Below are 12,779 nucleotides of genomic sequence, written 5' to 3'. Positions count from 1 at the left end.
GGAGTAGGATTCTAAAAGAACTCTACTTTGTGGCTTTATTTTCAGCCTCAAAGAAGATACTGTCCATGACAGATTCTGGATACTTCCCAGCTGTGTGACCCTGGGCAAGTTATTTAACCTCTGTGTGCTTCAGTTTCCTCATCCCACAGCGTTGTTGGAAGGACCGAATGAAGAACTATTTATAAAGTACATTACAAACCTTAAGGAATTATCATCACTTTGGGCACTTCAGTTGTGAGAGAAGGGCTGCTGGAACCCAGAAAAAAGAAAGGAACCTAAATATTGAAAGTAAATTACAAGGAAAAAAACATTATTCTGTCAATCTAACACTTAAGTATTTCCCCAGTATTAAACTTGACAGATAGATGTAAACATAGCACTAGAGGAGGGTGGTATTTTACAGAAGAGTTACTATTCACATGGATTGTCTGAGCCCAGGACAAGTCCTGTGTTTTCACTTGTGCCAGTGAATGCACATCTTGTGATCTGACATACAGCTCCTTTCTTCCTCAGCTCCCACTTAGTCCATTGGTCCTTGAGCTATGAGTATTCTTATAATTTGGTTAGGATGATAGCTTTCAACTGGAGTTTGAGCGAAGGGTAGGCTAAAAAGAAGATTGATTTTCGGTAGTCTGTCTTCAAAAAGACAAGATATTTTGCAGGGAATTCCAATTATAATAATAATAATTAATATTTACATAGTGTTTACTATGTGGCAGACATTGGTCTAAGTACTTCACAATTATTATCTCATTTGATCCTCCAAGCAATCCTGGGAGATAGGTGCCGTTGTTATTTTCATTTTAAAAAGAGGAACCTGAAGTTAAGTGACTTGCCCAGAGCCATACAACTAGTAAGTGTTTGGCATCACATTTGAACTCAGGTCTGCCTGACTCCAGGTCTGGTGCTCTATCCACTGTGACACCTAGCTGTCTTGATGGAAATTCCATCCATCAAAATGCAAATGGATAAAGTGAAGTGAATTGACCTTGGCCACACTGCAGGTCAAAGGCAGCACTTTGTAATACTTTAAATCATACATTCAGCAAAGTTGCAGGATATTTTTTTAAAAATCCACATAATCATCATTCCTTTATATTAACAATAAAACCCAGCAGGAACAACTAGAAAAAGGAATTCCATTCAAGATAACTACAAAAGGTATAGAAACCAAGATACTCCTAAGAAGGGACCAGTACAACTTGTAAACTTCTAGGGTTCATAGATAGGTTAGACTAAAGACAGACTGATTGGTTGCTATAGGTCATGTGACAGGTTAGGATAGAGACAGACTGATGATGGGTGGCACATAAGAAACAGCAGACTGTACAGTGGCAACCCTACATTTTTCCATGGGCTGCCCGAAATCCTTTGGTGGGCAATAATATGTTGTACAGTCTTGCCTAAGAACCATATGAATCCAATAAACAAAAAATTCTTTGCATATAGACCCAAATAATTGGAGAAACATCTAAATGCTTATTAGTAGTCCAAGCCAATATTGCAAAATGATAGTAGTACATAAATTAATCTATTCAGCGCCCTGCCAAACTACCAAAGAATTATATTACAGGGCTAGAAAAAAATCATAATGAAATTCATAAGGAGAAAGAAAAGATTGAGATTCTCAAGTGTAATAATGAAAAAAGTATGAATAAATTTCATTTCAAGTTACACTACAAACTAGCAACTATTAAAACAATTTGGCACCAGTTAAAAAATAGAGTAATATAAAACATAAAGATGCAGTAGGTGAGTGTTTGATAAATCCAAAGACCCCCAATTACTATAGGTAAATAGTCATTATTTTATAAAAGCTGTTGGGAAGACCAGAGAGCAATTTGATAGAAATTTAGTACAGACCATATAGCTCACATTATATATTAACATAAATTCCAGATAGATATATGACTTAGAAGGTGACATTATGAGCAAATTAGAGGAGCAAAGAAGAAATTACCTTTTAGATCCATGGATAGGAGAAGAGTTCATTTCCAAACAAGGGATGCTGAGAATCACAGAAGATAAAATGGATAACTTTGATTATATAAAAATAAAAAGGTTTTGCAAAAACAAAACTAATGCAGCTCAAATTAGAAAAGAAATCACTAACTGGGACAAAATTTTTACAAGTTTCTCTGATAAAAGTCTCACATCCAATACATATGAGGAACTGATTCTGATTTATAAGACAAAGATTCATTCACCAAGAGATAGTCAAAGAATACAAAAAGGCAGTTCTCAAAGAAAGAAATCTGAACTATCAATAAAATGAAAAAAAACTACAAATTACTAATAGAGAAATGCTTATTAAAGCAATTCTGAGTTTCCACCTCACACTTATCAGATTGGGAAAGATGACAAAAGAGGAAAATGACAAATGTTGGAGGGGGTGTGGGAAAATAGGTACATTAATATCTTGTTGGTAGAGATGTTACTTGGTTCAACTATTCTGGAAAGCAATTTAAAACTATGCCTAAAAACTAACCAATTCTATATATTCTTTGACCCAGTGATAGTACTACAAAGCCTATCCCTGAAAGAAATCAAAGAAACAAGAACTACACACACACCCACAGCCACCCCACCCCACACATTTGTGTATTGACTCTTTGTAGAAGCCCTGAACTGGAAATTAAGTGTGTCATGGTATACGAACATCGTAATAAGAAATGACAAAACAGAAAGTTCCAGAGGAAACTGGAAAACTTCTCTGAAGTGATATACAATAAAGTAACTAAAATTAGAGCAGTAATTTATAAAATGACATCATAAAGAAAACAAAAACTCTGATCATTGCAATAATAATAAGCCATGATTCCAAACACGTGAAGATAAAGCACACCAACGACCTTCTGCCAAATACAGAAAGAGACACTCAATTTTAAACAGGGACAATGTGTGAATTTGTTTTGCTGAATTATGCATAATTGTTATGAGTATTCTCCTTTTCTTTTTCTTTATTATTGTTCAATGAGGGGTTGGGGAGATGTGAAACTATGGACGGGAGAGATAAATGCATGTAAAAATAAATTTCTTTTTCAAAAAAAAATTTGTGTTCTTCAATTGCTTAGCATTGTTATCATTTATGAATCTGTTCCCCCTACTTAATATAGAAGAAAATTAAGTAGTCTGGTTTTGCATGATTAATGTGAAGATTTAGGTCACTGTTTAGGTACATTAAGGGATAAGGGATACGTTCCTCCGACAGTGCAGCTGAGGTATAAGAGGAGATAGAGCAGAAAGTAGCTCCACCTGAAAGTCTTAAATACATTGGAGAAACAGAGTATCCATGGAACCTCAAGGTAGCAGCTACCCTCTGGGGAACCGGTCCATAAGTATGAGAGCAAGTTAGATATTCTCCAGAGGAATGTATTCTATTGTGAAGGTTCATCTGGTATATATTTGGAGCCCTCGTGCATTTGCAAGGATCCAGTGGAGGAGTATATGTCCAAGACTCAGAAATAGCATTTTTTAAAATTTTACACTATAATTGGACAGTTTTCTAGTGTGTTTCCTTTACTAGTTTCTTTGTTTGAAATTTTCACTTGTTTGAATGGTTATGAACTAATGACAAAAATGTTACCTCCAGATAGAGAACTGATGGATTAGGACTGCAGACTGAACCATACTTTCTTTTTATTTCTTTTAATTATTAATATGGAAATATGTTTTGAATGACTTCATATGTATAGTGTATATTGTAATTCTTACCTTTTCAGTAGGTGAGGGAGGGAATGGAAAAAGGGAGAGGATTTGGAACTGAAAATCAAAATAAAATTGAATTTAAAAAATAATATTTATGAATTGATATGTTATTTTTCTGTACCCCTTAAGAGTAGAGAAGCTAACATGAGCATCCCTAGTATACTGAATCCTTGAATACTGGTTCCTAGCAATTTGCCTAAAGCACACTATGGAAATTCATTCATATTTTTCAAAAAAACAAACTTTAAAGCAGACCTAAACTGCTTATCTAAACAGCTTGGCTGAGATTCTACAATTCCATAGGACTTTCCTATGGAAGGTTTTACTATTGGCCTAGATAACCCTCCAAATGTATAATTCTTTTTTCAGGGGTGGGGGTGGGGGCAATCTCATACCTGTTTGATGAATTTTCTAAATTTATTTTCCTTTTAAATTAGCACTTGGTCTAATAAGGAATGAATTCAGGCATACATTTGGATTCCCTATGTGTTGCAAGGCTCCAGGGAGAAAGTGTAGGTGCCCAAGCAAGCATTTAGTGCTCTCAAAATGGTCTGCTTTGAGACAAAGTCTGATCACTGCCCTCCAGTACTACTATCTACATATTCCTTATCTGAGTGTGATTCTGATGCAACACGCTTATGAGTTTGCCCATTTGGAGTTTCAGTAGACTATAGCTGGCCTCCACCAGTATCAGCTGGCTGAAAATCCCTGCTGATTAAAAGTAATAGAACTTCAGACTCTACTTTGACACAGTCCTCCTGCCATGCTTACTACTCTGTATCAGAGCTCAGAATGGACTGAAGACTTGAAATGAGACCTCCACTCCTGAGGTCAGAACCACACAATTACTTCTTGCTTCTGAACTTTCTTCTTGCTTTTTACACAGCCTAGTGTCCACTCCTCACCCTGGAAAGTTACTCCTAGATTCATTCCTCAGTCCATTTTGGATCTTTGACCTGAACTGGGTAGTGAACAAATGAGCTGCCAAATGGCACCTATTCCTGCATCCTACAGAGGGTCAGGATCCCCTGTGCTGGATCTCAGACCTCTTCTTGCCTTGGTTCACAATCTCTCACTATATTTAGATGTTCTTCCCTTTCTTGCAAAGAGCCCAATCCCATCATCTCCAGACTTCTCTATCTGCCTCCTTATGCTACACTTGGCTAACAAAATGACTCACTGTAATTTTCTTTTGAATTTCTCCATCAGGACTCAGTCTTGTGCTTTTTCTAAATCTGAGTTGTAGGAAGAAGCTTGGCTGTTACTCAACAATCTTGGCTCCATCTCCCTTGACTTTGTTTTATTCTTTCTCACTATCTTGCAGAGTCATTAGCTTCTACTTTGCCAATTCTAATTTTTAAGGAATTTTTTTTTTTATTTTTTTGTTTTAAGTTTTCAACATTCATTTCCACAAAATTTTGAGTCCCAAATTTTCTCCTCATCTCTCCCCTCCCCCCACCCCAAAATGCCAAGCAATCTAATTACCACTGTCACCAATCTGCCCTCCCTTCTAACATCCCTCCCTTCCCTTATCCCCATCTTCTCTTTTGTCCTATAGGGCAAGATAAATTTCTATACCCCATTACCTATATTTCTTATTTCCTAGAAGTATGCAAGAACAATACTCAACAGTTGTTCTTAAAATTTTGAGTTCCAACTTCTCTTCCTTCCTCCCTCCTGACGCATCCCCATTGGGGATATAGGCCATATATGTGTAGTTTTGCAAATGACTTCCATAATAGTTGTGTTGTGTAAGACTAACTATATTTCCCTCCATCCTATCCTGCCCCCCATTACTTCTATTCTCTCTTTTGACCTTGTCCCTCCCCAAGAGTATTGACTTCTAATTACTCCATCCTCCCATTGCTCTCCCTTCCATTATAACCCCCCCACCCTGCTTAACCCCTTCTCCCCCACTTTCCTGTATTGTGAGATAGGTTTTCTTACCAAAATGAGTGTTCATTTTATTCCTTCCTTGGGTCAAATGTGATACCAGTAAGCTTCACATTTTCTTTCTCACCTCCCCCCTTTTTCCCTCCATTGAAAAGTCTTTTTCTTGCCTCTTTTATGAGAGATAATTTGCCCCATTCCATTTCTTCCTTTCTCCTCCCAATATATTCTTCTCTCACACCTTAATTTCATTTTTTTAGATATGATCCCATCCTATTCAACTCACCCTGTGCTCTCTGTCTCTCTCTCTATGTGTGTGTGTGTGTGTGTGTGTGTGTGTGTGTGTGTGTGTGTGTGTGTGTGTGTGTGTGTGTAATCCCACCAACTACCCAGATACTGAAAAAAGTTTCAAGAGTTACAAATATTGTCTTTCCATGTAGGAATGTAAACAGTTCAACTTTAATAAGTCCCTTATGATTTCTCTTTCCTGTTTACCTTTTCATGCTTCTCTTGATTCTTATGTTTGGAAGTCAAATTTTCTTTTCAGCTCTGGTCTTTTCATCAAGAATGTTTGAAAGTCTTCCATTTCATTGAAAGACCATTTTTTCCCCTGAAGTATCATACTCAGTTTTGCTGGGTAGTTGATTCTTGGTTTTAGTCCTAGTTCCTTTGTCTTCTGGAATATCATATTCCATGCCCTTTGATCCCTTAATGTAGAAGATGCTAGATCTTGTATTATCCTGATTATATTTCCATACTACTCAAATTGTTTCTTTCCAGCTGCTTGCAATAGTTTCTCCTGGACCTGGGAACTCTGGAATTTGGCCACAATGTTCCTAGGAGTTTCTGTTTTTGGATCTCTTTCAGGAGGTGATCAATGGATTCTTTCAATATTTATTTTGCCCCCTGGTTCTAGAATCTCAGGGCAGTTTTCCTTGATAATTTCATGAAAGATGATGTCTAGGCTCTTTTTTTGATCATGGCTTTCAGGTAGTCCCATAATTTTTAAATTGTCTCTCCTGGATCTATTTTCCAGGTCAGTTGTTTTCCCAATGAGATATTTCACATTATCTTCCATTTTTTCATTCTTTTGGTTTTGTTTTGTGATTTCTTGGTTTCTCATAAAGTCATTAGCCTCCATCTGTTCCATTCTAATTTTGAAAGAACTATTTTCTTCAGTGAGCTTTTGAACCTCCTTTTCCACTTGGCTAATTCTGCTTTTGAAAGCATTTTCTTCTCCTCATTGGCTTTTTGAACCTCTTTTGTCAATTGAGTTAGAATATTTTTAAAGGTATTATTTTATTCAACATTTTTTTGGGTCACCTTTAGCAAGTTGTTGACCTGCTTTCCATGATTTACTTGTATCTCTCTCATTTCTCTTCCCAATTTTTCCTCCACATCTCTTACTTGATTTTCAAAATCCTTTTTGAGGTCTTCTATGGCCTGAGACCATTGAATATTTATTTTGGATGTTTGGGATACAGAATCCTTGATTTTTATGTCTTTCCCTGATGATAAGCAATGTTCTTCCTCATGTGAAAGGATGGGAGAAGATATCTGTTCACCAAGAAAGTAACTTTCTATAGTCTTATTTTTTTCCCTTTTTTGGGCATTTTCCCAACCAGTAACTTGACTTTTGGGTCCTTTGTCAAGAGTAGGGTATACTCTGGGTATCTGTAAGATCTCAGTTCCTCCAAGGTGGCACAATCAAGTGTGTAATTGTCTGGAAGCAATAAGAAATTTTTGTGCCCAGAATCTGAGTAGTAGAGTTCCCTCTCCACAGTCACCTAGCCTTCAGTTCCACCAAGCCAGCACTAGGGGCTGAGACTCAGATAAGCTGTAGGGGCAGGGCTGCCATTCAGTGTGAGATAAAGATCAGCTGCTCACATCCCCTAGGAGTATTAGGTGGGGACAGGGCTGGTACACAGGGCTGAAATAAGAATCAGCTGCTCAGCCCCCAAGGTTTTTACAGTCCAACAATGGATGCGGGCTGCTATAGGGGCTGCTGTGGGAGCTGCTGCCACCAGCCCTATGAGGCCTCTGCTGCCTGAGGCCAGAGCTATGGGAATGCTTTTCTCCCTCCTGGGCCAACTGAAAAAACCCTCTCACTGACCTTTGGCACCTGTGGGTTGAGGGATCTGGGAACCACTGCTACTGGGGCTGGGGATTCCATCCCTGAGGCTTGCTTGGGTGGGCTGGGCTCCACTCTGCATCTGGTGTGACAGATGTTTCTCATCAGCCTTTCAGGTCACCCTGGGCTGGGAATCTCCTCCACTCAGTTGTTCTGTGGCTTCTGCTGCTCCAGAATTTGTTGAGAGTCTTTTTTTACAGGTATTTTGTGGGTTGTGTGGAAGTGCTAGTGTATGTGCATCTTTCTACTCTGCCATCTTGGCTTTGCCCCCCAGAAATTATTTTCTTTAAAGAAGTTTTGCCAACTATTAATTCTCTTTCATAATTTTCTTGAACTGCTCTCATTTCTTTTCCTAATTTTTCCTCTGCTGCTTTTATTTGATTTTTAAAATCTTTTTTTGCTCTTTTTAAAAAATCTCTTTCTTTAGATCTTCTAGGAATTCTTGTTGGGTTTGCATCTAATATGTATTTTTATTTGAGGCTTTGCTTATAGATGTTTTGAAGTCAGTTTTTCTGAGTTTGAGCTTGAACACTAGAAGTTTTTATGGTCAACTTTTTTTGTTGTTTGCCCATTTTTCCAGCCTATTTCTTGACTTTGGACTTTATGTTAGAATTGGGCTCTGCCCTCTTCTGCAGGGAGCAGATGGCTAGTCTGAGGGTCTGTGGCTAGACCTGGGGGGCCTGTAGGTTTTCACCTCTTTCTCTTCTTCATCCTTCTCCTTTCTCTTCTCTTCTTCCTTCTCCTCCTTCTCCTCCTTCTATTCCTCCTCTTCTACCTCTTCCCTCTTCTTCCTCTTCTCTTGCAGGGTTTTCATTTTTGATTTCTTGAAATATAGCTCTGAAAAAATAGGCTTTTAAATGGAACTGTCTGCCTCCACCTTAAAATCCTAATCACATTTGCCTTTCACTGAATGGGCAAATCCTAGCCTATGTGGTTCATTGTTTAGGTTTGCCTTGGCTTAGAATGAGTGTAAATAACAATTGCTTTCTGTTCTGGCCAGAAATTCTGAGGGTCTTTTTCTCCCAGACTGATACCTTGTGTTTGTAAATTGTATTTTGTCTCACTTTCTACCAGGCCCTCAGTCATTGAATGGGCAAGACCTCAGACAAACCAAGACATGAGAAAGACTTTAATTTAAAAAGGTCAAGGTCACCCAAGGCATCCTGGGCTATCAGTTGTCATCTTTACCATAGTCTTTCTAATGTACTTTGATGACTCTAGAGGAGAGAGTGAAGCTGACAGCTTTACACAACTCTGCCCCCCTGACATTCAATTCAAGCACAAATCAAGATATCACCCTCAAGATGTCATTAGTCTTCTTCCAGAATGAAGGACAAACAGTAACAGCTCCTGGCCAGCCCTGACTCCAGGACTTGCAGACCTCTCTTTCTCTCCACTTAAACTGTCCTAGGCTGGAAAAATGAGTCACATTAACTTTTGGTTGTTGTTATTATCCCACTCAGAATTTGATTTGGCAGATGTTTTTTAATTGTTTAGGGTATTGGGTTGGTTTGGGATTGTTCAACACAAATGCTCCATTCACTCTGCCATCTTGACTCCACCCCAATTAGGCTTCATCTTAAAGGAAGAGAAGAACTCTGTAAAACTAAAGGAAGGAAGCAGTACATTCCAGGTACATGGGGATGGCCAGTGCAGAGATAAGAGATGGAAGATGGAGTGGTGTGTTAGAGAAACAGAGAGGCCAATATGGTTGGTCATAGAGCTTAGAAGGATAATGTAAGATAAAACTGGAAAAATCTAAACAGAGTAATTAATATTTTATCTTAGAGGTAATAGGAAGACAATAGAGTTCATTGAGTAGGAGAGTTACATAGTCAGCTATGTGCTTAAAGAAAAATGCTTTGGCAGTAATACATAGAATGGGATGGACTGGAGAGATGATGGGTTATAGGCTCTGGGAGCCCCCTTGAACTCTCCTTGAATCTAGGCCTTTCATTATAGCTTTGCCCAATGGCCTCTTGATCTTATCAAATTGCCCTTAACCTAGCCTAGCCCTCCATCTTCTGTTACCTGTCTGGATTGCCTCCAGCTGCTTCCCACCCTTGATCCCATCAAAATCCCACTCTCTGGGTTCTAACCTCTAATCACCCCAGTTCCATCAAGATCTTCCTTAGACTCCTCAAGACCCGCCCTACACCCTTCCTCCCATCACCCTGGACTACTTGGCCACCCCTAGATCCCTCCCACAATCTTTCTGTGCATAAGATCCATTCTGTCTCCATGAAGGTGCTCAAATTCAATCTAGCTGAGATTCAATCTGCCCCACTTATTAATACAAGTGTCACAAATGCTTAGGCACCCAATATGGCAAATCTTTAATAAACTTTGTTTTCCTTTGATTGAAAGAAAGGTTGAGTCAAATTCATTTAGGCAGGACCTGGTGTGTCAGTATTTTGGGGTCCTGAGAAACCCAAACCTCAACAGAAAGACTTGAGGCAAGGAGACCAATTATGTGGTTGTTGAGATAATCTAGATCAGAAGATGACGAGAGATTGAAGGTGGTGCAAAGGATAGAATGCTGGGCCTGGAGTCAAGCAGACTCATCTTCCTGAGTTCAAATCTGGCCTCTGACACTTTCTAACCATGTGACCCTGAGCAAGACACAACCCTGTTTGCTTTAGTTTCTTCATTTGTAAAATGAGCTGGAAAAGGAAATGGCAAATCAGTCTAGTATCTTTATCAAGTCCAAATGGGGTCATGAAGACATGACTAAACAACAGCAACAACAGGTGCATGAGTAGAGAAAAGGGGTCAACTATGACAGATGTTCTGAAGATAGAAGCAGTAAGAATTGAGAATAAAGGAGAATAAAGAATCCAAGATAATTATAAACCTGAGAGATAGGAAGGATGGTGATGCCTTTGACAAAAATTGGGAAGTTGTCTAAAATGTCTCACACTCCACTTACTAAGATGCAGTATAATTTTAACTATAAAATCCTCTTTATGGAAGTGAAAGACTTTATAAAGTTCTCATGATTACAACATTCTAATGACAGAACAAACTAGATCATTTTATATTTTGAGTGTTATACCAGTCAAACAACCAAAGGGTTGCTTTATAAAACTAGAGAGGATAATAACCAAATTTATCTGGAGGAACAAAAAAGTCAAGACTTTCATAATAATGAAAAAAAGAAAATGGAAAGAAAAAGGTCTAATAGCACCATATGGAAAACTACTCTACAAAGCAGAATTCATCAAAACTGTTTGATCAATGGGACAAATTAGTTTAGAGAAAATTTAATACAGTAGCACATTGTTTGATAAATCCAAGGAAACCAACTACTGGAATAAGTACTCGCAATTTGACAAAAATTGCTAGGAAAAACTGGAAAGTCATATAAAAGAAATTAGGCTTAAACAAATATACCACATTTATTAACCTATATATACGACAATAAATTCTAAATAGATATAAGACCTCAATAGAAAAGGTGATAGAAAAGAGAGATCCCTTCACAACTCATGATGGTAGAGAGTTCTTGATCAACAAGGGATAGAGATGATCATAAAATTTGAAATAGACAATTTTGATTACATAAAAGTGAAAATTATTTTTGTACAAATAAAGTCAGTGTAATAAAAATTAGAAGGGAAAATACTAACTGGGAAAATTGCTTGCAGAAAATTACCTTGATACATCTCTAATATCCAATATATTAGGAACTGATTATTCAAATAAATAAAAAACAAAGACCACTCTCCAACAGGTAAAGGACAAAAGGATATGTAGAGGTCACTCTCAAGGCAAGAAATTCAAGCTATCAAAATTCAAATGAAAAAATACTCCAACTAATAATAAGAAAAAATACATATTAAAACAACTCTGAGGTTTCACTTTATTGTCATCAAATTAGAAAAGATGACAAAAAGGGAAAATGGAAATTTTTGGAGGAGATGTGGGAGGACAGGCACAATTACATACTACTGTGCATTGTTGTGAATTGTTCCTGTCATTTTGAAAAGCAATTTGAAATTATACCTAAAAAGTTACTAAACTGTGCATACCTTTATAAACAGTATTTTATTTTTTCCAATTATATGTAAAGACAATTTTTAACGTTCATGTTTACAAAATTTTTATTGCAAATTTTTCCCCTTCCCTCCCTTCCTATCTTCCTAAAATGGTAAGCAATTTGATAAAGGTTATATATGTGTGCATATCTTTTGACACAATGATACCACTAATAAGTATAACCTTTGCCTCTTTGGGTGGTAAAACTCCACATTATGCACACATAGGGAAATATGACTCATGATTGACAGAACATTGAGCCACAACACTGCAGTATTGCATAAGAATCTTAATTTTATTGCACACAAACACCAAGAGAGCACTGGAGAGAGAGACATGGGTCAAGAGAGAGGAAAGGCTAAGATTTTTTTTGAATGATAGAAGCTTTAGAGACATGAGTCAAACTGACCCCCTCATCTTGTCCCTTGACTTCCAGCACTTTTAACTCCAAAAACTGCTGAGAGGGGACTCCCCTTTAATGAAATCATCCTCTCACTGATTCAGCTGAGATCTTTTCTCACTCCCAGATAAAGGGCTCATTTATTAATGTGTATTCTTTTCTCTTTTTTATCATTATTATAGCGTCCTCAATTTCAATAAGGCTGCTTTCTTTGATAAATACATTTGTTAGGTGTTCCTGATGATCTTTTGAGTAATCAGTATTTGGTGGGAAATGGTTAAGTTGATGAATATAAGCTAAAGATTATAAGTGAAGTATCTATTTCATACCACTATTTCAGGGTTGGTATATAGATGAAATTCTAGACTTATACCCCTCTTGGAGACTGGAGGAAAGATCACCTACAATCAGTGGTCCTAAATCCAAACTGCTCCTTCCTCCCAGCTATACTTCTGGCAGTCCCAGTATGGCCTTCTTCTCCTCCATAAAAGGAGGTCAGATCTCAGATCACATATATTCATTCAAACAATGAACCATTCCTTTATACATTTAGACAGCACCAAACATTGATGTATATCCCAAATACATCAAAGAAAGGAGGAAAAGATCCTT

At 37.6% G+C, this 12,779-nt stretch overlaps 1 long non-coding RNA gene across 1 annotated transcript in view; it reads right to left on the bottom strand.

The window, feature by feature from the left end:
• Positions 1-277, bottom strand: part of LOC140528008 (uncharacterized) — a 34,289-nt gene extending 34,012 nt beyond the window's left edge. The window contains exon 1 of the long non-coding RNA XR_011975019.1: positions 200-277. This is a non-coding gene — a long non-coding RNA (uncharacterized lncRNA). The remainder of the gene's footprint in view (positions 1-199) is intronic.
• Positions 278-12,779: the final 12,502 nt, after the last annotated feature.

Source organism: Notamacropus eugenii, chromosome 2, assembly GCF_028372415.1.
Source record: "Notamacropus eugenii isolate mMacEug1 chromosome 2, mMacEug1.pri_v2, whole genome shotgun sequence".
Taxonomy (NCBI): Eukaryota; Metazoa; Chordata; class Mammalia; order Diprotodontia; family Macropodidae; genus Notamacropus; species Notamacropus eugenii.
Note: the sequence above shows the minus strand (reverse complement) of the source record. Positions and strands in the feature narration are given on the sequence as shown.